General features: G+C 41.0%; 1 pseudogene across 1 annotated transcript in view; it reads right to left on the bottom strand.

Annotated features, from left to right (window-relative positions):
* The window catches only part of LOC308438118 (PRAME family member 12-like), a 59560-nt pseudogene extending 34666 nt beyond the window's left edge, over positions 1-24894 (bottom strand). Inside the window, exon 1 of the transcript in view lies at positions 24687-24894. The product of the transcript in view is annotated as a PRAME family member 12-like (transcript). The remainder of the gene's footprint in view (positions 1-24686) is intronic.
* Positions 24895-26315: the final 1421 nt, after the last annotated feature.

Genomic DNA, 26315 nt, shown 5'->3' with positions numbered 1-26315 from the left:
AGCACCTTAGGTTTAAACTTTTCTCATAAGTAAAGCTTCTTTAACAGTTATAATAGTAGGATAAAATAACTACGAGTTTTGCTATAGTAATAAGAAAATCAAAGAGTTTCGAAAACCCAACTATTTATACAAGTATGGATCGAATACTCATCAAACAATGGACATAGTTCTTAGCTGAATATATAACAGAGATTATAGTAGAATCCTCACTTTTTATAGAGAGCAGTCAAAATAGAACCTTATTCCTTTTGTTCATGGGGAATGGATCCAGATATCCATCTGGAATGGAAACATTTCAGATAACACAAATACCTGATCGCCTAGTGTTTGTTCAAAGTGAACACTGGCTCTATTTCAAGTGCTTAGAGATGTATTTGTTGATGTAAAAGTACAAAAGGAGCAGAACTTTGAGAAGACATGCACCTACTTGTTTTTGATGTTTTGTTGCTGATTTTTTTTTATTTACTGTGTCATGAAGAATTGGGACTCCTCTGATGATCAAATAAATAATAGTTTATCTACTTTTTCTTAAACTCTGCACTACACAAGATACTCCAGTAATTATTCATTCACTTTTTCAATAAACAATTGTCCATATGGGCTTTCTATGTGTTAGGTACTAGAACTACAGAAATGAAGAACCCCTTCTATTTGCCCTTCTAGACCTGTCGTCCTCCTGGAAACAGATACCAGTGAAATGATGAATTCTAGGAAGGTAAGAATGATAAGTAGAGAAGAAATGAAAATCACTTTCAAGAATTATTTATTTATCTATTTAATGTACATGAGTACACTGTAGCTGATTTCGGACACACCAGAAGAGGGCACTGGATCCCATTACAGATGCTTGTGAGCCATCATGTAATTGCTGGGAATTGAACTTGGGACTTCTGGAAGAGCAGTCAGTGCTCTTAACCACTGAGCCACATCTCCAGCCCCTGAAATATGAATCTTAAAACCCGAATGTCCTTGAAACTGCAGCCATGTACTGGCACAGTTCCAAGTACTTACATATTATTTACATGTGTTTATATAACTTCACAGCTCTAGGGGTTAATTACATCACGATATAAAAGGAAAACTGAGTCACAGAGTTGTGCCATATAGTCATAGTAAGTGCCAGATAAAAGGAGCAGAGTTGGGTATTTTGATTCTAGTTTGCCTCTTTATATAAAAACTCCAATGGGTTCTTAACTAGAGATGCAATGACACATTACCTTTTTGTCACTTCTGATCTCCCCTCTCCATGCCCACCAAAAAAAATACAACTCCCTATCCTCATTTATTGTAGGAAAGAGTAAACAGAGACTTTTCCTGATTTATATACCTAAAAGTGCTATTGTTTCCTCCTTTGGATTATGAGCAGGGAAATTTCATTATATGAAACAAAGATTTAGATAAAGGAATGGAGTACTGGGTCCTTGTCCCAGCTCTGTCTGTCATGCCATATGATATCCAATAAATTGTTGCATTTATTAGAGATTTTAATACCAATCTTAAGCCATATTTTGAAAAGCCTATATGGTAAAGTGATCAGTAGGTTGTCATATTGAATTTATACATTTCACATCATCACAATCATTATCCTCAACATTACCATCATTATCTTCACCATCTTCTTTAGAAGCTTGGCCCACAAATACATTTGGGCATATTTGTTGAATATATATTAACCTAAGGCTTCAGACTCCTGAGCTCAGGATAATCACATTCATTCCATCCAAAGCCCTAGAGACAAAAAAGAAAAGGCATAGCATTTAGATTGAAAGGCAAATCTTTGTATCTGCAGAGCTGCATGCTGCTGAGCTGGTATGAAAGAAGTTCTCTGAATGGCCATCGACAAAGAGCCTTAGAATTTTGCCAGCTTCCAGCTTTAGACCACTCCACTGACCTACTCTACGTCACCTCGCCCAGTGCCATTCAATGCTTCAGTGCAGGGTACTGTGTCAATACTATCTGCTAAAGGGATGATAAGTTCTTTATCAGCAGCACTGTGGTTTTATAGCCTTCTCCTAGTATTTTATTTTTAGATTCTCTTCTATCTTCAGCTTATATTTTTTCTATGTTGTCCATGCAGCTGCCTCTTCTTGCCTTCCACATTCCCCATGCCTGTCATCTATCTATCATCTATGTATCTATCTATGTATCTATGTATCTATGTATCTATCTATCTATCTATCATCTATGTATCTATGTATCTATGTATCTATCTATCTATCATCTATGTATCTATCTATGTATCTATGTATCTATCTATCTATCATCTATGTATCTATGTATCTATGTATCTATCATCTATCTATCTATCTCTTTCCACTGCTATGCAAGGAACACAACTACACTACTCTCCCTCCCTTAGTAAACTGAAACCTCTGAGAGTGTGAGCCAAAGTAAACTTTTTCTCTTTTATATATTTCTAGCTAGTATTCGTCACAGTGATAGTGATTCCAGCTAACACTTAAGTACTCCAGGCCTGCATACTGTTGCAGCCCTTCCATCTCCTACATGGCCACAACTCTACAAGTGTACCTTAAACTAATGAATAAATGGAAAAAATTGAAGTAAATACCATGCAATTATTGCTTAACAAATTATATTTACCTATAATTTCATGCTGCAAATCAACCAATATGAATGTTACCTATCAAATTATTATACAGGAAGAAGCTGGAGATAGAAGATGATGACTAATGAGGGGAAAGATGACCAGAAGTTAAGGTCTAATTAGAGCTCTTTGCCTAGATTTCAGTGAGGCTTGAGGCAGTCCTTTTCTGAGTCCAACTCTTTCAGTCTCATTGAACAAGGAGCAGAAGGGCTGGGGTCACAGGCCTCCACCTCACAGCTGACTATCAGTGGAAGCCATGACCTCCTCGGCCCTGCAACCCTTTAACCAGCACAGAACATACGTACCCCCTTCTTCATCAATTATGAAGGCACTGAAATTATATTTCCCCATCTGAACTTGGTTTGAAACAGTCTCTCCAAGAGCTAGTTTCAAGTTCTTGGATCCAGCCAGCTTGTGTACCTAATACCCTCACCTCTAGAGCATAGTCAGGCTCAAGTGATTTTATTCGCTTTATCAGAGCTAGCCAACAAAGCTAGTGAGTAGCCTTAGTCCATTTGTTTTTGTGTTCTAGCTGGATGCCCAAGGTAGAGCTCTACACTAGACTTTGTTCATCTGTAGAATAGCCACCCCACAGTTAGTTAGTTGCCTTAGTAAAGAGACTGTGTTGGCTAGCACTGAGGCCCCTTCCTTTCCCTGACAAAAGGTCACTACCTGAGTAAGAAAAACAGAACTTTGCTGTAGCCCATGCCTCATCAAAGCCATTTAGTTACCAACTCTTCTCAATGGTGCATAACCAAACCACAGAAGTCCTTCATAAAATTCTTACCATTGGTTTTCTTATCATTGCTAGGTAGATTTATTCCTGGGAGAATCTTGCTTACTGCATCAGCATGACAATAATTTTATTTATTACTTGAAATGATACTCTGCTGCTACGTAGCCCAGTTTATGGTTGAGACACCTGAAGGACAAAGGGATAACCGACTTCTGCAATAATTAGACTGGAAAGGTTAAACACAAGGCAGTGCTTCCTTACAATGGGTTCATGGACTGAGAAAAAGAACTTTCGTGTTTCCTTGACTGATCCACCCTTCTAAGAAAAGACTGAAAAATGGGAACATGCTATTGAGCCACATTGAGAGATTATATATTGTGAAACTAAATGTTATGCAACTTAAAAGCAAATGGTTAATCTATAGGGTGCTGACTCCTCTTTTTTTGATCAGGATTCTGTGGAAGTAAACAATGGGAGTACCACAATAGCAGCAAAAATCCTTCCCTTTACTTTGGAGCCATTCACAAGGATGGTATCAAAGATGAATCTTTGAACCACGACTTCCTTGCTGCTTAGAAAAGTGTCAGAGACACCCTAAATTGCCAAAGCTACACTCTTAGCTTCAAGTTCATATTTTTTTTATAAAATAGATGATTGAGTCTTCAGCTTGTGCCAAAAGTTTATCTGAAGTCCATAGTAATAAAATGCTTATAAAAACAAGTTCAGAGTATTTGACTGTGAACAGTTCTGACTGACCACTTAATTTTTAGGCACAAGCATTTCAAAATCACAGAGCAATGTGGAGAATATAGTAGTGCATGCCACATTCTATATCCTATACTTGATAAACTTGAGCACTGAAGAAGGATCAGAAGTTAAAGGACTTTTAGGGTTGTATAGTGATTTAGTGGCTATCTTGAGAAACATGGCAAGACACTGTCCCAAAGCAAACGTTTAAAAACCTATTGGTGTAACTCAGAGGTAGAGTGTTTGAGTACAGTGTACAAGAATCAAAGTCAATCAATCAATCAATCAATCAATAAGTAAATAAATAAATAAATAAATAAATAAATAAATAAATAAATAAAATAAAATAAAGCTCAGAGGACGAGAATATCACAAACTCACAAGTCTTAGAAATAAGTTGGCAGGCTTGAGTGGATCACTTTTTTAAAAATTTTTATTTATTTATTTATTTATTTATTTATTGCTTAGTCACTTTACAGCCTCATCCCAGTCACCTCTTCCATAACCCATCTCCTATCTCCTCTCCCCTTCTCCTCTGAGCATGTAGGGTGCCCCATGGGTATCCCACTACTCTGGCACTTCAAGTATCTGTGAGGCTATGTGTTTTCTCTCCCACTGAGGCCATATTTTAAGCATTTTCTAAGTCTGACATTCTCATTGAAGACAGTTGCTGACACCTGTGATGAGTAGAGGTTCTTTAGACTTGCTGCTACCAGCTTGTAGTCACAGCTACTTGGGAGGCTGAGAGAGACAAATCAAAAATTCAAGGCTACGGACAAAAAGAGATGGCTTAGTCTTTAAGAACTCTTGATGTTCTTGTGGAGGACTTGAATCTGGCTCACTGTATTCACAGGAAGTGCTTCACAAGCACTTTCAATGTCAGAAGATCCAACATCCTCTTCTGACCTTCATAGGTCCCTGCATTCATGTATAGATACTCCACCACCACATATAGATACATAAACATAATCTAATTTTTTTTCAAAAATCCAAGAATAGCTAGGGGCACAAAGTATAAGGCAAGCCATTAGTATGCCCATCTCAAAATAAAAGGAATTTGGCTGAAGATGTAGCTCCATGGTAGAGTGCTTGCCATGCATGTATGAAGCCCTGGATTCTATATATGGTACTGGAAAACAAAAAACAAAAAAAAAAGCCCTCTTTATCTAACAAGGAAGGCAATTCGATGCCAGACAACTCTCCAAATAAAAACCTATGAGACCCATCGAACAGTAGATTGAGATACATCCTTGATAGTACAATGATCCAAATACTGTCATTGCTTCTATATCATAACGAAAGCATCCATGGTCGATTTTAATAATGGGCACATCTCATAAGCACAAAGGATTCTCTCTCTCTCTCTCTCTCTCTCTCTCTCTCTCTCTCTCACACACACACACACACACACACACACACACACACACACACTCACTCACTCACTCTCACTCTGTGTGTGTGAGAGAGAGAGACAGAGAGAGAGAGAGAGAAAGAGAGAGAGAGAGAGTCTATAACTATTTCTACAACTGCTCTCTGTAAATTGGAGAATAGAATTAATCTCCATTACTTCTATCTTCTATTTTTTAAAATGAAGCATAGAGAGACATAACAAAAATTTCCGTATTAGACATTTTACTCTCAGAATTAGAATCTACTTATATATGCAAGGTCACAACTTTTTACCTACCTGCCATGGTGCTCCCAAGGCCGGTCTAACTTACTGTATTTCCACTGTAATTATTGCAGAAGGTGGAATCTTTTCTCAAATTGGAAAGTACATCATTAATAAGAGTTAGATAAAAATACATCTGAAGTAATGTTTTAAATATTCCCAATAGCAAATGGGTTATTTCCAACATGTGTATTATGTTAATAGCTAATCAATTCTCAGGTATTTAGGGGGTAAAACATGTACTTGAAAATTTAATTTGCAACTTGAAAGGCACTAAGCAGCAAGGGTCTTTGCAAGGGAGAGACAAGAAAGTTTCATGAAAAAATTATTACCTAAGCTTTTGGTTCATTATTAGGTTAGAAAAAGTGAGGTTGAGATGAGAGGGCATAGCTTGAGGAGGAACAGGAAAACAAAGGCAAAGGTGATGAAGAGACTGGTCTAGTCAGAGTATGCATGTATATGATTCAGAACACTGAACACTCAAAGCATCAGGAATAAAAGGGATAGAATTCAAAGTGAGAGGTGGATATTTGAACTCACTAGGAAAATATTCAACATCTACCATGGTTCTAAAGTCCTAACAGCTATCTGATATGCATTTGCTAAGGAAATGAATGCATGTTGTGTGTAAGTTGAGCCGGCCTAGATAGTGACAGCTTTCAGGGACATCAATGACTAGCCTATTGTAATGGTGATCTGTACTGTGTAGGGCAAAGTTAGTAGAAATAGGAAAGTCAAAGGTTGCTTAGAAAGTGATGAAGAAGATATTACAAAAGTTCATTGAAAGATTATAATTTCATTCTTGTTTCTAGAAACAGTAATCTATCTGAAGGATTCCACTAGTGCTGCTCAAATTTCATATATGTGTGTCTCCAGCACTCTGAAAAACCTAGCGTGGGAAAAATGAGAAGCAGACTTTACAGAGACTTCCACCACAACATACCACATGCTAAGCTCTGAAGGCACTAAGTCAGCTTTTCTTTAAAAGAGTAACAAGAACTCAGTTTAAAGAGATGCAATTATTAAACTCAATTAACTCATGGGAAAAATATATGAAGCTCAGGCTTGGCTCCAAGTAAACTGATTGCAAGATGTTTTTCTATTTGCTGTTATTTCATTGTTCCAAAGAAAAAGAAGAAAGGTGGTAAAAAAGAGTACGGTCCTAGGGAATTTCTCTATGTATGTGCTCGGTCCATATCTGGGCAGATGATAAACAAAACCCAGAGTTTCAGCATCAGCTAAAAATGCCTACCTACCTCCTAAGCTGGAATGTATCATTCATTTGATTTACATTTTCTGCATCCTTCCTGACACGGCATTTGCCACAGGGTTGACTAGACTTTCCTCATAGCTTCAGAAATCAGAGTGGCATACAAAGGTTCCCCACTGAAGTTCCTTCTTAAAACTCAGCCTATGGCATCAGCTCTCCAAAAGATGGAGCAGAAAGGCTGGCCCCATTCCTTTCTGTGTCTATCAGATGATAGGAAACTGCAGCAAGTGATGCTTCTGCATGACAATTCACTCAGGCTCTCAGAGTACAGTGGAAAGGTGGGAGTATGCTTTTGCTAAGAGTCTGCCTCCTCCAAAACTAGCTCTTTCCTGAGAATGATCACCCGAGGAAATGAAAAGGTTTCTTTCGTTCCAATAGAAGTATTAAGTCTTGAACTAGCATAACATACAAGAGCGTCATAGGAAGTAGCCAGAAGATTCAAAGCAAAGCCACTCTCTCCAAATAGGAAATTCCCATTTTCCCAGGAGAGATAAAACCTTCATTGTAAGTGGCTCATTCCTTTGCTGCTCCTGTACCTGTCTAATGCTAACTGAATGATATCTTGCTCATTTCATTGTGAGAGGTCAAATCCTAGAACCAGCCAGAGGAAAGCAAAGGAACTGGGACTCATATGGCATAGCAGATGTCTCCAAGTTTTGTCTTGTACAGTGGTCATAGTGCCTGGTTTTCAAACTCACTGTGAAGTTAGATGAGATAATAAATAGATGGTGGTCAGCAGTATGACTGCGACACCACAGGTGCCCAGAAGACAGAATTTGTTTTTCTCCCTTGTTATGTCACCTCAAATAAAACTTATTAAGGGTCTCACTCATAGGCTGGCAAAATGGTTAAGTAGAATAAAATGGTTGTTGCCAAGTGTTATGATCTAAGTTCAGTCTCCAGGACTCATATAGAAACCATATAGTGGGAAGAGAGAGCTAACTCCTGAAAGTTATTTTCTTGCTCAAACACAGATACACACAGTGCATGCACACGTGCATGCACACGTGCATGCATGTATCCTCTAAAAACAAACAAAATATAATAATAATAATAATTAATAATAATAATAATAATAATAATAGTTTGCATTGTTCTCCATTAGAATTTTCTCCAGAAAATGAACTTAAATCCATGTATGACTATAGGTTTTTAAGTTCAGTGCTGAAAGTCTTTCTGTCCCAGGTTAGTCAGAGGACCAGCACTGGAGGTGCATTTCGTAACAGGTCATTTGTCCGCCTGTACTTTAATTCTCCCAGAGCCTTTTTTGAGACCCAGGGAGTCCTGCTAATTGCTGTTCTAACACAGTGTGGTGCAAAAGCTGTGTGATAATTGGCCACAAAAACTGAGAATGCATGAAGAATATGAAAAAGCCCTTAGATGAGGCTGACCTTCTGTAGAGGAGCAGTGGACAGACATCCATGTAGCCTTAAACACCACCCCCAGAGAGTTAGTCCATATAATGACACCATTGCTGGGGTAAAGACCAACTTTTACTACTGATTGCATATTAACAGGAGTTTTCCAATGTACGGTGTCCCATTCCAGACCCTTATGCAGCTCTCGCAGAAACCAAATATCCTAAACCATTGTGGTGATTACTATGGTACTAGGATAGCGTGGGTGTCTGTATGTTGGTTCTCTGTCGATACAGCCTGGTTGAGAGTCTGGTGAGTTCCACAGAAGCTTGTTTGACTACTGAAAGGGGCTAGGTCAAGGGCAGTTACACAACAGTGTTCCAAAGTTAGCACCTATCTCTTCCTGGTCTTTCCTCTTTCTTCCCTCCACCTACACAGGCATACCCTTTAAACATTTACTCACCCACCTTGGCTGTGTATGGCAGACTTTGTTTCAGGAGTCAGCTTGATCCCTTTGAAAATGTTTGCTAATTAGATCCTCCTGGAAGTTGGGCAACTTTAGATATCCTGTGTGAAGCACTCCCTGAACCCTTGGCCCCTAAACAGCCCCAGGGAGGTCAGCTCTGGCTTCCCCACTTACTTTCTCTATCAGAGGAGTTCCACTGATTTCACAGTCAAGCTGAACTCCATGGGGCTCTTTTCTCTACCATTAGTTTTAGACACAAACCTAGGAGGACATTAAGAACGGCTGGAGCCAAAGAGCTAAGTGTTCCTGGTAAGTCTGCTGAGCCAGCCATTGCACACTGGGACCCTCTGGAGACTGTCTTACTTTGTCACACAGCATCCAGACCTTGGATACTGACCTGAATATGATTATTAAGGAAAATTGCTGCTGTGGTAATTCAAGCTTAACAGACCCACTGGTCACTGTCCTCATATATGTTAAGATAATATTTGTTGCAGAAGGCTCTGAAAACTACACAAACATAGAGTATGATGTTTGTTTGTTTGGGATATTTGTGCATGCTGTATGTGTAGTTGTGTGCATATTTCAATTGAACCAGCTTCCAGAGAGTCAAAAGAACCAATGAGGACATTATGGTCCTGCATCTTCAGGTAGCTTCAACCTGTAGTGCTATATCTCCCTCTCGTTTCATTAACTTCCACATCTTTGCTTACAGACCAAGCCAAGTGCTAATTTTATGTCCCACCTCAGTTCTCCACATAGCACCATGAGCAGTCATACTAGCACCTCAGATTGTATTTTAGAGAAAAAAAAAGTCAAGAATTAAGCATTATATGAAAAGAAGGAAGACTGGAAGGGTGGAAAAAGAGGGGAGGGAGGAGAAAGAGGGATACAAGACATTCAGAATGTATTGACAGTTTGAGAGCAAAGACTAGAAGGTGTGATAGAAGAAAGAAGCTCGAGCCCTCAGAATAAATACTCAGGACAGTCAAGGCGACTCAAACTGAGATCTGAGGAAGAACAGACTAAGAAGACTAACAGACTGAGGAAGAAATCATAGCCAAAGGGATAGCAAGAGTCCTCATGTGAGAGTGATCTTTAAGGACTCAGAGAGAGAGAGCAAAAAAACAGCACATGGTAGAAGATGTCAGGGAGCAACTGAATAGTACCAAAAAATGTACACACATTCACACACACACACACACACACACACACATGAATAGCAAAGAGTGGGCTTTGTTGACTCAATAAGACTCAATTACCAGATGATGACTGAATAAATGAAAGTCAGGCACTAGAGAGCTATGAGACTGTGCGTATCAAAGTTTGCAGGGGTTCAAACTTACAGAAGAAAGACAATGAAATCCGTTGCATTTGAGAAATACTTCCCGCCAGGAAAAGGGTAGATAGGAGCAGAACCATGCTCTCAGCCTTCTCCAGGCTCTCAACTTTAAAAGCAGGGCCTTAGTGAGAGCAACAAACTCCATGTTTTGTGAGCCGGTGGAAAAGTGTAAGTCAGCCTAGAAAGTCAAAAAGAATGTTAAGACATTATACACCTATACTCAGCTTAAAGAATTTAAAGTGGTATTGGTCCTCACAGGATAGAAATGTCATGGATATGGAAGATACAAATTAAACTCAGTGGTAGAAGAATAGGGAACTAAAAAAAAAAAACAACTACATCAAGATGAACGTGAAAGAAGCCAGTGAAACCTGTGAAGCCAGTTAGCAGAGAAGTACTGGAAAGGTTACATACAACAGATACTTAACATAATTGTCACAGAATAATCTTGTACAAGCAAGAGAAGCACGTGCTACATTAATGACCCATAAAGGTCCATGAATCTCATGGCCAGTAGTTTTGACAGTATATTTCTGCAACTATCTAGCCCACTCCCAAGAGTGTCTCCCTTTCAATAAACTGTCTCGATTTTTGCTGTGTCACCATGTGCCCCTGGATACAGCCTCTTTGTCCAGAGACCCAAAAACCTGGGGTTCCAGTAGGTGGCCCCTGAACTCAGATTCATGCTAGTAAGAACGTGGTGAGTTGGATCTTCCTGAGGAGGACTAAGAGACCAGTGGGAGCAGAAACAGTTTGAATGACAAGTGCCCAGTAGTTTGAATCCAAGGACAACACTTTAATGAGGCATCCAACCTTCCCCACAGTCTCTACTCTGCAATTCCTTTCTACACACTCATGCACACAACCCAATATTCACCCTCCCAGCTGCTGAAACACAACTGAAATAAACCACAAGCCTTCCTCCAAATACCATAGTCATTATGCATGAACCCGGGATCGCTGCCTGAAAAGCCATGAACAACTTGCATAAAGCAGAGCCTCCCCTGCAGCTCACTCCACCACCTCATCCTGCTTGGAAACACAGTCCTTCCGTGAATCAGGAATCTGGAACTGGTGATGCTGCCAGTCCTTCTGCTAAGTTTAGTCTCAGAAGTGTGCTCTTCAGCTGCTGCTGGTTAAGACTCATTATCTAAGCCTTGGAGACATCAAACAGGAGGCATTAATTTCTCAGGTGTAAATGTGTGGACTAGCTGTGAAGGATTCATTGTATGCTGCAGGTGGCTCTACTGTTTCTCCTCTAGCTTGGGATCATTGGGCTGATTAGGACATGCTGTTATCATGGTGTTAGAAGTTCATAGGAATAAATGGAAACAGGTGACGTCATTTGAAGGACCAAGTCTACCTCTCTGTAACTCCTGCCTCTGCACACTGACCAAAATAGGTCACATAGCCCAGGAAAATATTAAGACAAGGTCCAAGGAGCAAGGTTCACACTGCCTACCGAGTGGCTTCAGTAAAAATGGATGTAATCCTTTAAGAACTGTAGTCAATTCGTATACTATCAAAGTTCTGAATTCTTTGTCTCTCTTTCTATTTGTTTGTTTGCTTTATTTACCTAGTGTCCAATCCCATGTGATAGAGGCCAAGGCCCTACTTCTGCAAACGTTCTTCACTCTTAAAGTTAAGTTTCTTAAAACTGACCTTTGTTTTTTTATTTCTGTATTTTGTGGTTGTCATTTCCCAAAGAGATGTGACAAAACAATTAAACACTGGACCTAAAGGAACAATATGGAGAATTCATGCTATTTGCCTGTTTTCTGAAAGAGCCACCATCCAGCTGTGCACCAAGACAGGTGTACCTGCTCTCAATGTTACAGCTAGCTATGAAGATCACTCAAGTTCTCTAGACCCACCAAAAATGCAAAGATCCTGTCTCCTCATCTTCCCATTAATGGTTAAAGAGGAAATGAGAGCCTGGGTCCTAGAACAGAAAGATAAGATCATTTATGCCTAGTCCTCTGCTATCTGGAAATAGTGCTAGCTACTCTGAACAACCTGGAGTTCATAAAGCTGAGCCAACACAGCAGGAAATTGTAATCTCGTCTATTCACTTTGGAGATTAAGGAGTTCAAGGCTAACTTGGGCAGTATATAGCTTTCTTAACATTTTATCCAGAAGGTTTTCAGAGCCACAGTGCCTTGCTCATCAACCTGAACTGAACACTGTGTGTGTTTGTGTGTGTGTGTTTCTAGATAATGATTGTGAATGCTTCTAGTTAATGTTTCTTATACTCAGACATGGCTGTGATAGGACCCTCAGAACGGGTATGTTAGTACAGGGCTATGCATGTATCTGCTAGGCTCTGAGGCTATTTCAAAAAGAAGGTCTCAATTCTCAGGTTAGCAGCTCTAGCACAAGATGAGTGTGCTTGATCTCAAATAGGCTTATACAGATGGCAAGTGGCTTTATTGGTTGGGACAGGATGGTTTTGACTGGGACAGATAAGGACCTTCATCACTGCCTTCTTCCAGAAGACTAACCATGTCTTATTTACACACACATACACACACACACACACACACACACACACACACACACACACACCAGAGTGCTGAAAGTTGGGAAATAGGTTCAAATGACAAGTAATTTCTGTCATATTCTGATTCTCAAAGTAAGTCATGGGACTAAGCTAGAATGAGGAATTAGAGAAAGAGACTTAGCTTGGAGGCTGTAAACTCTGAATAAATACTGAACCATTTTTTGTAAACTCTGCCCCAGTTATGCCCAGATTATAACTCCATAATGTTATGTCCACAAAAACCTGAGTGCAGCCACATTTACCTTGAGTTTGGGCCCAGGATGTGGTGACTACTCAGAGATAAGTTACTTAACAACCCTGGACTTTGAGCCCTGTAATACTGTCAACTAAATTTCTGTCACATTTGTACTTACGCTGTTGATCTGAACCAAAGGATAATCTCTCCTGTTCATGTTTGTCCCCACTATGCCACCCAGCTTTTATTCCTCTAGACTCATCAGATAGCAACATTTACTACATTTCTTTAAATAATTTTCTCAATTCTGAACATCATTTGTAAAGACAGTATAAGTAATAAGTTGTCACACTAACCCCTACAAATGTCTTAAAACAGACAGCCGTAACCACACCTTTAATCCTCCTGCCTATTCTACACTAGTCTGCCCAGCTCTGCGTGCACACCTACATGCATACCAGTTCTTGGGTATAATGCCATATCATACAAGAATGGATCACTATCCAACACACCACAGTTCTGACGTAGACCTCAGTGGCTCTTCGATTCTCTTCTGTTTAGTGGGTGCTAAGCATACGTGGCAACAACAAGACTTGTGTTGCCCACCTCTGTTAGGAATGTGAAATATTACATAAAGTAACAAAACAGGGAACAGATAGAACCTGGAAGAGAGACTTTCATGAAATTCATTCTAATTTATTTTTATGTCTCCCCCCCACACCCCACACAGTACATGAAACCTCTTTAGATAAAACATGAATTGGAAGAGAAAAAGAAAGAAAGAAAGAATGGGCAGGTATAACCATCAATAAAAACTTCTTTTCCATAGTGACTCAAACCATATACACATATCGATGACATACAAGTGCGCCATGGCCCACTGACCCACTGCCTCTACTACTGTCTGTTGTATTTCATTTCACTTTTTTGCACTGTGGGTCATGAACTATTAACTTGATGTCACAACCTAATAATAGGCTATGCTCCACAGCTGGAGTTCAATAATCACAGGGACCTTATGAAAAGTCTTTTCACTCTTAAACTCCAGTGGCTGCTGCTTGTCTAGCTTCTGGACTCTTAATCTAAGAGGCAATGATGTGTCCTACCATAATGATCTGATGCCCTCAAGATGAGCCAAAAGGAGGCTCCAGATCAGCAGGGGATCACAAAACCCTAGGGACACTGAGTAAATTGGTAGACCATACCCGCCAGCAGAGTTTGCTCTGGAGTCATGCTACCCAAGTAGAAATCTTCATTATGCCAGGTATAACTCAGGTTATACGGGTTCACTAGTTAATCTGTCTAAGTGTCAATAACTATGCCCTTTGAAATTGAGGTCTCATCATTGGTATTCATCCTCCAAGGTCATTAACAACAAGAAATAAAAAGTATATCCTGAGCCTAAAGGCAAAAACCCAGGAAGTACTCACGGCTCCAGAGTGGTGATACAGGAGTAGGTGAGGTTTTTACCGTTTCAAAGCAGCAAGTTCACTCTTTGATAAAAGATGTCTGGCATGTTCCTCCCCTTATGCTCTACATTTAGTTGTCTAGTTACCTATTTATTCATCTGAAAGCAAATTATCTTGTGGTACAGGCTGATCTTAAACTTGCCATTCAGTCAGAGATGACAATGAACTCTTGACCCTCCTTTCTTCACCTCCCACAGGCTGAGATTAAAGGCCTATACCACCCCATCACCTCACAACTCATGTGAATAAAGATGTGGAAGTTACACTTTTGGCTGTCATTCTCCATTCTGCTGTCTTTACTCACATCCTGAGTCTCACAGTTGTGAAGAGTAGCAAACTATCTGGAAAAGTTGCTCTGAAACAATGATGTAAAAGGGGGGGTGACATAATGACGGATGAGCAAAGAAGAGAGGCAGGGGGGTGGTGAGAAGTACCCTAATGTTATCTGACCAGTGTGGGAGAAATCAAGAGTGTTGGGCAAAGCCAAAAAATGCATATTTCAGGAATTACTGAAGAACACTAAATGGTGTATGAAATATCAATCGCTGTCAGATCGTTTTAGTAACCTTAGCTGTGGAGTGAGGCTCTAAAATGAAGGCTCTGCCTCAAAAGTCCTGAAAAGACTGGGTCCTGATGTCCATTATTCTTTAGCATACCTATGTGCATGTGTGTGTATGCATAAGTGGGGGTGTGTGTGTGTCTGTGTGTGTTCAAGTGTGTGTCTGGGTGGGCACGTGTGTGTATGTGTGTGTATGTGTGTGCTGAATTTGTTTAGCTAAAGAAGTTAGTTCTTATCTGTGTGCCACAAACATACCAAGGTTGGGGAACAGTTAGAACAAGTCTCTACACTCCAAGGATCTATAACGAATATCTCTCTCTCTGTCTCTCTCTCTTTCTGTCTCTGTGTTTGTTGTGTGCCTGTCTGTCTTCTACCTGCCTCTCTTTCTGTCTGTCTTTCCACCTCCCTTCCTTGTTTAGTGAGCTCTTACTGTGGAACAGGCACTGAGTATGAACATCATGTCAGTGGTTCCTAATCCACATTGTAGCAGCTACTCAAAGGCTCTTATTTCTGTTTCCTACTGGAGACTTCTGAGTCTACTAGATGTTAAAGGCAGAGTATAACTAAGGTCTCTGTTAAAGAATGTCGCAGTTCTACTCCCATAGACTAATAGTTGAGAGTAGAACCATTGGACAAGACATGGATATCAGCCACATAGCTGCTGCTGCATGTGAATATTGTAACTTCATAGGGTAGGATCCAGACCTGGATTTGAATTCTTGCTCAACATTGGTGAATTTGTGTGTGTGCGTGTGTGTGTGTGTGTGTGTGTGTGTGTGTGTGAGAGAGAGAGAGAGAGAGAGAGAGAGAGAGAGAGAGAGAGAGAGAGAGAGAGAGAAGCAGAGACAGACAGACAGACAGACAGAAAGGCTGATCATATGATGGTATGTTGGGGAAATTATTTAAAACCACATATAGGCATACAACTTTGAGAGAACAACTATTTCAGTTCCTTTGCTTTATAGTTGAAAAAGGCAACACTGTGTGAGAAAAAGAGCACAAGGACTCACTGCCTGTCCTCCTCAGGGAGAGGTTGACACCAGTAGGAGCCCTGACTTCTGATACCCACTTAGCTCCTTGCTTTTTCTGGGATTTCACTCTATGTCACAGGCAGGCTTTCAACTGCCCCTCCTCAAATCAGGAAATATCCATTCCCAACCAAGCAGATTCTTGTTAAAGGATCTTGTGTAAGCACCTCTCAACTGCTCTCCCTCTATCTGCTCACTGATGGAGGTCAAGTGAAGGTCAGAGAATGCTCTGATGACTGGACTTCTGGGTCTCCACACCCAAGAATGCAGCCAAGCTTCAAATAAATCAGACTGCAGACAAGAATTCAGATGGGCTCCCCCAAGTTTCAGGCTTCCTTTTCCTGATAGAAGCCACCAGCTGTCTTGTTGCTAGGAGACCAGTGTAGGTGGAAATTACAATAACCATCGTTTTCTAACTTATCTGAAAGTGCAGTTTGTCTTTGCTCCCTCGGGGGTTCAGCCTCCTATCACAGCCAGGCAGAGGAGACAACTTTTTTTTTCTAATGAAATGGATAGAGCTTTTCCTGGGCATGGAGTGTCATTCAGCAGAGACCTGGGAGCTGCCAATTACTGATGCAATGTTTGGGAAAGAGTTGCTGAGCACACATGACTCAACAAAATATGACAGTTTGTGTCCCTATCTCTTGGGAAGTTGTACTTATCAGAGCCAATAAGAGCTGTGCGGTCAGTAAGGACACTGAGCTGTATTTATCATGAGGGAATTGAGAAGGAATTACAGCCCGAAGGATTGTGAGTGGAGGAGATGATTTGAGTCACTATCTGTCCGGGACTTTCCTTTTCAGTGGCATTCCAATTGCATAGACCTCACCCTGGCAAACCATAGCATTGCTCAATATTAAAAACATTTGCCTGGAATGCAGGACATGTGAACTCAGACACCCCCTACAGTTTCACTGTGTGATCCCAGCATGCTACATTCACTGTAAACACGATTTCAGGAGAACAGAAACAGTGCTCAGAGGTGACACAAACCACATCCAGAAAGACAGGAGCACAAAGTGTGGCAACAAGACCCTTCCCAGCCTTATCGCACTTAACTCCACCCACTGATGACCACAGAGATGGAAAGGGAGTCCTGGGAGTAAACCAGTGCATTCTTTTGCCCTTAGAAGAAAGTAAGAATGTAAATTGATTTCCTTTTCCTCTGGTGGTATATTTCTTTCTCTGAGGCAGAAAAGTAGAAAAAGAAAGAAAGAAGGGAAGGAAGGGAGGGAGGGAGGGAGGAAGGGAGGGAGGGAGGGAGGGAAAGAGAAGGAAAGGGATGGAGAAGGGAGAAAAGAAGAAATGAGGGAGGGAAAGAAGAGGCCACACAATTTACTCCCAATGGACTTTAGGAGAGGAAATATAAGGTCATCAGATGTTCCATCCTTTCCTTGTCTAGGGATCCTCTCAGTAGCAACCCTTGTTAAACTTGTTAAACTGTGAGTGAGGATATAACTCCACATACTCAAAGGCCTATTGACTCAGTGCAGTGTCTTCCAGAGCTCAGGGTTTGGCCAGTGCAGGTCTAAAGCAGACACAACATTCTGACTAGAGCAGCTCACTGCCCACCCCGACCATTTTCATAGCCAGAACAGAAAGTCTCCTCAAACACAGCTGATTTCTCAGGCCAGCTGTCAAAGACGATGTCCTCTTTCACAGAGGAAAGCAATTAGTCAAAATCATCCTAAATTGCTGCCACTGGGAATCTCTAATTGCCCATGTGGGTTTGTGGTTTTATCTAAAAAAAAAAGTCATACATAAGGGGCAAGTCAAGGGCTGTGCAATGCGGATGTCTGGGTAAGCTGAAGCACGCATCTTCAGAAGCAGGGGTCAAGCTCATCTTGACCACATGTGGAATCAACTGAAACTCAAGTATCTGGGCATAGAAGAAGGGGATTCTTCTTGATTAAATCATTTGAGGTCAGAAGAGCCACCCTAAACCCGGGCCATACATAAAAGAACATGGAATAAGCAAGCTTTTGTTATTTACCTACTTGTCCTCACTTCGGCTGGCCAGGTTATCTGTCTTGATGCTGAGGCCTTAGTTCCTACTTCTTGAAGATACCAACCCAGACTGACTAGCTGACATATCCAGTCTCCTGGACTGAGCAACCACCAGGCATTTGGCCTTTCTCTTAGGAAACATCCATGATTGGATTAGCCAGGCCACAGCGCACAAGCCACTAGAACCCTGACTAGAATATTACCAACACATTTGACCCATGACTAAATGAATAAATAAATGGTAATAATTATGATAATATTGAAGATGGATGCAATACATGATAATAAATCTCAGTTACTCAAATTCCTGAGAAATAATTGTGAGTTTAAGACCTCCCTGGACTACATAGAGGTTATATCGCCCTTTTCTACATAAGAAAAAAAAAGCAAAGAAAACAATAATACTGACCGTTTAAATTCAAACAAGAGTAAACAGATGTCTACTACATATAAGGCATTGCATTTCACCCTTTTTCATGTGTATGTGGGGATATGTGCATAGGGTGTTCATGCATTTGTGTATATAGATTCCCACATGTGCAGGCATGCCTGTGGATACATGTTTAGGCCTAAGGCTAATACTGAGAGACTTTCTTGATCACTCTCTACCAGGGTGATCCAGGTTGACTGAGCCAGGACCTCTCAGTTGAACCCAGTGCTTGCATATTCCTGCCTTATGTGTCCCTACATGGATTTGCTAAAATCTATTCACTCAACTGCAGCATCTTGAACATCAGAAAACAAAGTTCAGGCTGCAAAGAAAGGTCAGAGTGAGTAAACTGCTTGCCACACGAGATCAAAGAGCTGAGTTCAAATCCTCAGAACCCAAGTAAAAATCTGAGTGTTTAAACATGTACCTATAATCTCAGGGCTACTATGACAAGATGGGCAATGGAAATTTAAAAAGTAAAAATAAAAAACTCCTCATTGAGTGAAGCTGGCTTACTTATCTCAAAGGCAAACTAGGTAAGATGTTGCTTCAAGGTTGTCCTCTCACTTTAACATGTGTACCACAGCAAGTGAGCAATAGATACACACATGCATCTTACAAAAAAGGAAGCAGGAAGGACATGGGGAGCGAGAAGGAGGGAGACAGAGGAGAAGAAAATGATGCTCAAAGACTGTATTAAGCCATAGGTGAAAAAGCAAAGATGAGACCCCAATTCTGGCAGCTCACCAGCTCTGCCAGTTTTTACATCAGTTCTCTACTTTCTGTTCTCACATCACTGTCCCCTCTCTTGTAGCTTCCTCTAGGATCCCAGGATGATGCTATTCTCACTGACTAGCCTTTCTGCTTACCCACTATCTCATTAGGACTAGCACTTTCTCCAGATGATTAGCAAGAGACAAATGCTAAGTCCATGCCTGGGCCTCTGTGGTGAGAAATAGAGGTAACTGGTAACTCCTCGCTGCCATGTCATGAGGTTTATTCTTATACTTCCTCATATTCAGTGGTATGATTTGAATGCCCATCCACCTGCTCTCTCAATAATTAGTTCATTCAAAAAAAAAAAAAAAAAAAAACCCTAACAAGTAAGTATAAGACTGAAAACATCTAGAGGATAGAAGACACGTGCCAGTAAGAAAATTCTGGGGGTGGGGCGGAGATAGTGAAAATGGGTCCAGAATGAGTCAGCAGGGAGATGTGGATGACAGAACAAACTCCATGTTGGCCATCATCAATGAACTAGTGTGCCAAGAATGGTAACAGCTATCGTAGGACTAGAGAAATATCTTGGCCTCTCTGCTTCTTCACGTGTAGAGTTCAAACAATGATTGAGAAGGCACATGCAGACTGCTTAGAAGAGCATCAAGCATACAGCTAGAACCCCCACCACAAAGCCCAAGAAGGCTAGGGAGCAAACACTATCATGGTTCTTGTTTTACAAATAATGAAACTCAGGTGACAACGCTCTCAAGTGACAAAAGACAGAAGCCAGACCAGTTAGATTCTGAAGTCCATTTCCATAACCACTAAGTTATACTTCCTCCCCTAACTAGAGAATTTAGAACAAGAAAAGTCCCCATACTTTCATGACCTCAAGATAAGCACTTTTACCCATCACACTTTCAGATTTTCTTCCATATATAAATGAACATTGTCACATTGTGACCCACCCCTGCTCTTTACATTTGTCATTTTTTCCCTTGTTCTCTGCATAGGTCAGTTGGGATTCAGTTCCACAGTCATTCCTGACGCCATTTATTCATGTGAACATGGTGTGTTATCAAAGTTGGACTCGTTACATTTCCCATGGTTCCAATGGGCAGTACACTGAACATCCTAATTCTTGAATCTTTGGCCTCAGTTATCATTGGTTAAGGAAATGGAGAGCTGCCTCTGGCCCCAGGTTCTCACCTGATGGGGACTGAGACTTTAACCTTTGTTTTGTGAAAGAAAAAAAAAAAAAGAGTTCAGAGATCCACATGCCATCCTGTCTAGAGAAATATATAAGAGTCCAGAGCCTAGAATGTAGTCAGGGTGACATGCCCACATAGCAGCTGCTATAAGGTAGCCAAAAAGATATGGAAGATTGGGGCTAGATTTTTTTCTAATGATCCTATGCAAGTGTATTTTATAGCAGCAGTTCACAACCTGTGGGTTAAGATTCCATTGCAACCACCATGTACCAGATATCCTGAAAATCAGATATTTACATTATGATTTGTAACACTATGAAAATTACAGTTATGAAGTAGCAATGAAATGATTTTATAATCGAGGGTCACCACATGAGGAACTTATTAAAAGGTTGCATCATTAGGAAGGTTGAGAATCACTGCTCTAGGACGACAGGCTTCTCTGGAAAGATAGGTTCAACTGACAAAGGATGGGCTGTCCATCTCCCAGGAAGTGACCGGTTCCTCAGCTAAACTCAGATATGCTACATATGCTGGGTCACACTTGGCATTCCAGCACTGGGAGGCTGAGACAGAAAATGGTGAATTCAAAGATGCCCAGACTACACAGTAACAGTAAGATCTTCTGTTAAAAAAAGAAAAACAAACAACAAACAAATAAAAACACCAACAAAATTCCAGAAACTCAGTTATATGTTAATGTCCCTAGTGTCTGCAAAGACCATAAAGAAAATAAGCCAACCAACTGAACCCTCCACAGCTCCCAGGGACTAAAACACCAACCAATGAGCACACATGGAGAGACCCATGGCTCCAGGTGCACATGGAGCAGAGAACAGCATTGTCTGGCATCAGTGGGAGAAGAAGCCTTTAGTCCAGTGAAAGTGTGTTTTCCCAGTGTAGGGAATGCAAACTGAGGTGGGAGAGAGTGGTTGGGAAAGAGAACACCTTCATGGAAGCAAGTGGAGGGGGAGGGGTTGTGGTAGTGGAAGGAAAGGGAATAACATTTGAAATGTAAATACAAAGAATATCCAATAAAACATTTTAATTAAAAAGAAAGAAAAATAGCAATTAATTTTAATGGATAAAATTCCCTGAACTTAAAAGAGGAAATCTAAGACCTCGAGCTGGGGAGCTACTTTGTGAGTAAAGTGCTTGCTGCACATTCATGAAGACCTGAATTTGGATTCTTAGCACCCACATTAAATGCTGAGTATGGCAGCATACATCTACGACTCTAGTATTGAGGGGACAGAGACAGAAGGATCTCTGAAGTTCTCTGGTCAGTCAGTCTGGCCAAATCAATGAGTACAAGGCTCAGTGAGAGACCCAATCTCAAAACATAAGATGGAAAATTACTGAAAAAGGCACCAACCTGTGGCCCTCTCTCTCTCTTTCTTTCTCTCTCTCTCTCTCTCTCTCTCTCTCTCTCTCTCTCTCTCTCTCTCTCTCACACACACACACACACACACACACACACACACTCTAAAGCCTTTCTGTATCTTATCTCTTGTTTAATTCTCAGACAACTATTAAGAAAGAGCAAAATGCCATCATTGGGCATGGGAGAACATGCCATTAATCCAAGAACCCAGAAGACAGAGTAAAGAGGGTTCTTGAGTTCAAGCCCATCTACACAGTGAATTCCAGAACAGTCAGGACAACATGGAGAAACTGTCTCAAAAGAAAAGGAGAAGAATGAAGAAGTGAAAGAGGACAAAAAGAAGAGGTAGAAGAAAAATAAGAAGAATAGGAGGAGGAGGAAGAAGAAAGGGATGAGAAGAAAGGGTAGGAGGGGGAGGAAAATGAAGAAAAGAAGAAAAAGGAGAAGAAAAAGAAGAGCAAAAGCAGGAAGCTAATTCATAATATAGTTTAAGATTTCAGACCAGAGACCATGCAGTCCAGCCCAGCAAATTTGGATTTTTGAAGAAATCAAATCTGACTCAAGATCTATCTTTTATTTACTGGATGGGTGACCTTGGATAAATAACCAAGAGTTCCTGGGCCACAGTGTTTCATAAGTTGCAGGAGAATAACAGTACTTCTGAGTCCACAGGGAAGTTTGAAGTTTGAGTTATATAAGAGGTTCAACACAGAGAAAGCGTTCTATAAATACTAAGCAACTATAGCTGATTGGCATGTATAAAGATCTAAGAGAAAATTTAAGAGCAGCATGCATTTTTGTGTTGCCCATCTGTGTTTATTTGTTAAGATCTTTGAGAGCCTCCACTTTCAGAGACCAGGTCCTGAATATTAACCCCCCCCCCCACTCTGCATGTGAGGCCAGTCTTGTGGAATTATCAGCTTCTGGAAAAAGACAGCCTCTGAGGCATGAGCATCACCAGTGGTTCCTGAAGAGGAAAGCAAGTTACTACAGAAGTGTAGTAAAAGGTATCTCACATTGTCAAAGGGGTTCAGGTCAACTTTATCTGTGGTTGGGAACTAGGATGAGCTGTTTTTGGACAAAGAAGGTTTAAAACGTTAAAAAGAAATAGCAACAATAACTGTATAAGTGTAAAATTGCTGAAGGTTTAGACAGGAGAAGCTCAGAAGCCCTAGGAGAAAGGCCAGAAGACTCGATACCAATCCTTGCACTTGAAAAGCCTTGAAGAAAATGGAGACAACAGTGTGGGGCTTAAGCTAATTGGTAACATAAATGAAGAGGTTCCTTTCAAGGAAATGTGGAGGCAGTCTGCCAGGACATGTGATCCCTAAAAGAAATGACAATACGACAACGAAAGTAACCAGAGCGGCATATGTGAAGTGCATCGTGCGGCCAGGTCGCTGGAAACACCGACCCACGCAGGACTTACTCACTGGGTACTGTGTGATGCATCCCACATCACAAAAGCTCCTTCCACCAGGATTCTCAGCTGCCAGGCCAAGGGCACTCCCGGGGTCAGAAGTCATCTGACTTCTGGATATGCAAAACAGAAGTTTTGCTAGTTTTCTGCCCCAAAGCTCACTTCCACTGAGTCTCCATTGTCCAGTCAACTCAGGAGATGGAGAAGGAGGGAGGAGGGGCTGGAGGAATCAGGAAAACCAGTTTTTAATAATAATACACCATCCTGCTATAATTACAGTGTTGGGTTTACAGAGCACTTCCACAGACATTATCTCATTGGATTCTCACAGTAAATGGGGTGGAGGGGGAAACAGGGCAATTAGCATGATCCCCGCCCTTTCAAATATGAACAGTTGTGGGTGAGAGAGGTTAGGCGATTTGTTCATATAAAACTAGTGAGTTGCATAGCTGTTTTATGACTCTCGCTTTCTTAGCTGCTTCCATTAGATCTATTCAGGGGAGGGTAAGAGCCATTCTTTATGCTGACTGAGAAGGACAGCATTTATATGTCCATTAACTGGAAAGAACAGAGGCATCAGGCTGAAAGAGAACCTGGAACAGACGGGGTATGGCAAAGGGTGGCTTTACCTGCTGTGGACAGAGGTCATGGGTGAAAGAGTCTCTACATGTCAGGCTCAGGGAAGAAAGGATGTGAAGGCAGCGCTTCTTTGCTTCTAAAGAGATCAAAGGAATCTGTGGTAATATCTGTACTAAATAGTCTAGGTGGTAGTGTGGGGATGAGCCATCTAATAGAGCTTAAGAACCCACCCAAGTCAGGAATCACAGGCCCTGCCAGCTCTGCCCCACAGCATCCAAGTACAAAAGACTTGTTCTGGTGCTTAGTCATGTCACCAAACAATCAATGAAACAGATGGAAACTCTGCCACGGACAGAGCAGTAGAGTCACAGAGCAGAAGCAGCACATGGGCTGCCGACCTCAAGGCTGTAGCTGCCCGGGTGGCTAAGACATGTTACCACGTCCAGAGCTGTTGCTTCCCTTCACCCCAGAGATCCACAGAAAAGTGCTTTGAAGAGATGATCCATATCAGTCAATAAGGGAAAAAAAGGGGGAGAAAATGGTTCCCAGAATTCTACCGGAAAGACACTAAAATCACCCCGTCATCTATACATGCTAAAGTGTGAAAAATGTAGTATACAATCCTTTACGCAAGGGAATTGTGGGTATTTTTACATGATGAGTGTTCCCTAAATCTTATGCAAAGCCCTAATATTTAATCATACACAAAACGTATAATCCTACTTTGCTCTATAGCAACTATGCAAAGCACATAAGCCTGTTCAAGGTCACACAGTAAACTGCAGAGCTAAGACTTCCCTTGAGTTCTGATACTCCAGAGCCCAAGTTCTTCTTACCCGCTAAAAAACCTTCTGAATGTGCAAACTCAGAACAGTTCAGCAAAAGGAGAAGAGGAAGGGAGCACAGACCAGAGTGGAAATTGTGTCTTAAGCCACCATCCTGACTCACTGTCCTTAATAAGCATCAAATGACAGCTGAAGGCTTCTAGAACAGCACAGCCACGGGGAATCCAGACTTCAGTGACTGACGGATGAATCAGCATGGTGACTTTCAGGTCAAAGAGGAAGTCGTGGTGAACAGATGTGAGCAGAGCAGAGTCCAGGCTATCTGAAAACTCTAGGCACAAAGGGGCTATGCATTCACTTTCTGCTTCCATCCCCAATGCTACTACAAATTTCTTCATAAGATACCATTAGCAAGCACCTAAGGAAGTGCTCAACATCCCTAGTCATCAGAGAAATGCAAATCAAAACAAACCTGAGATTCCACCTCACACCAGTCAGAACGACTAAGATCAAAAATTCAGATGACAGCAGATGCTGGCAAGGATACAGAAAAACAGGAAACTCCTCCACTGTTGGAGGGGTTGTGAGCTGGTACAATCACTGTGGAAATCAGTCTGGCAGTTCCTCAGAAAATTGGACATAGTCCTACATGAAGACCCAATACTGACAAATATATATATATATATACACATATATATATATATATATTCATATAGTTTTATGCAAAAATGCTTTTAAATCTGTACATTTATTTCTGTTTTTTAAAATAAAGTTGTTTAATTAAAAAAAGATACCATTAGCATAATCAACTTTCTCTTATCTGAACTCTGATTTCGATTTTGAGTGAGCATCTAACTGTTTTTCTTCCTGCATCTCCAGGCCTCTGGGACTTTGTAAAGGAGAGATATTAATCATCACTCTACAATTTCCCTGGACAGTGAATTGGAAGTACTGCCTTGCTGAGCACTGGGAAGGATGTGGGAGTTAATGCCATATGGACCATAATGCTGTATGGGCCTCTCTTACTTCCAGCAGGGAACCAGCAGAGATAAACTCATGATAGTCAAAGATGCTTGCTGAATTCAGGGGAGCTTTACTTGAGTGCACACACACAAACAGGATCACATATATCACTCACAAAAAAATGCACACAGAGGCACACATGTATACACACATACCACTCACAAATACTCACATGCATATGCATTCACACACATAAACAAACACACACACACACACACACACACACACACACACACACACACACACTTACAATTGCATATTCATTGTCTCATAATCCGAGGATATTTTTTCCTTTGTGCCCACTGAAACACTGAACTTTGTCCAAATCTAATTCTACCAAAATCTATAGAACCCCCTTCCCTAACTCATCTCTCCCCATTCTCAACTGAATACATCCCAGACTCCAGACTTCACGGAAGACAAAAATGAAACTGAGCCTTTTCTAACATCCTGGTTTTGAGCAGGTAATGTCACTGACCCTCCACTTTCTCTGGTACAAGGCAGTACAACAAATGTATATACATTGCCAGATTATTGGGAAAACTAAGACAATTCATAACACGGGCTTGACACAGCCCAGTGTATTTTATCATGTAGGCTCTCCACATGCCAAGCACTTGGTGAATATTCAATATATGCTCGGTGTTGCTGCTCCTACTATGTCAAATCATTAGCTGAAAGAACCTTGGAAAGTCATCTCAGCTGCCGTCCTGTTCTCTTAGCTACGGAGCAGATATAATAATATTACTGCCTCTCTGGAATATTGTGG

The sequence above is a fragment of the Micromys minutus genome (genome assembly GCF_963924665.1).
Source record: "Micromys minutus genome assembly, chromosome: 27".
NCBI classification, from domain to species: domain Eukaryota; kingdom Metazoa; phylum Chordata; class Mammalia; order Rodentia; family Muridae; genus Micromys; species Micromys minutus.
Note: the sequence above shows the minus strand (reverse complement) of the source record. Positions and strands in the feature narration are given on the sequence as shown.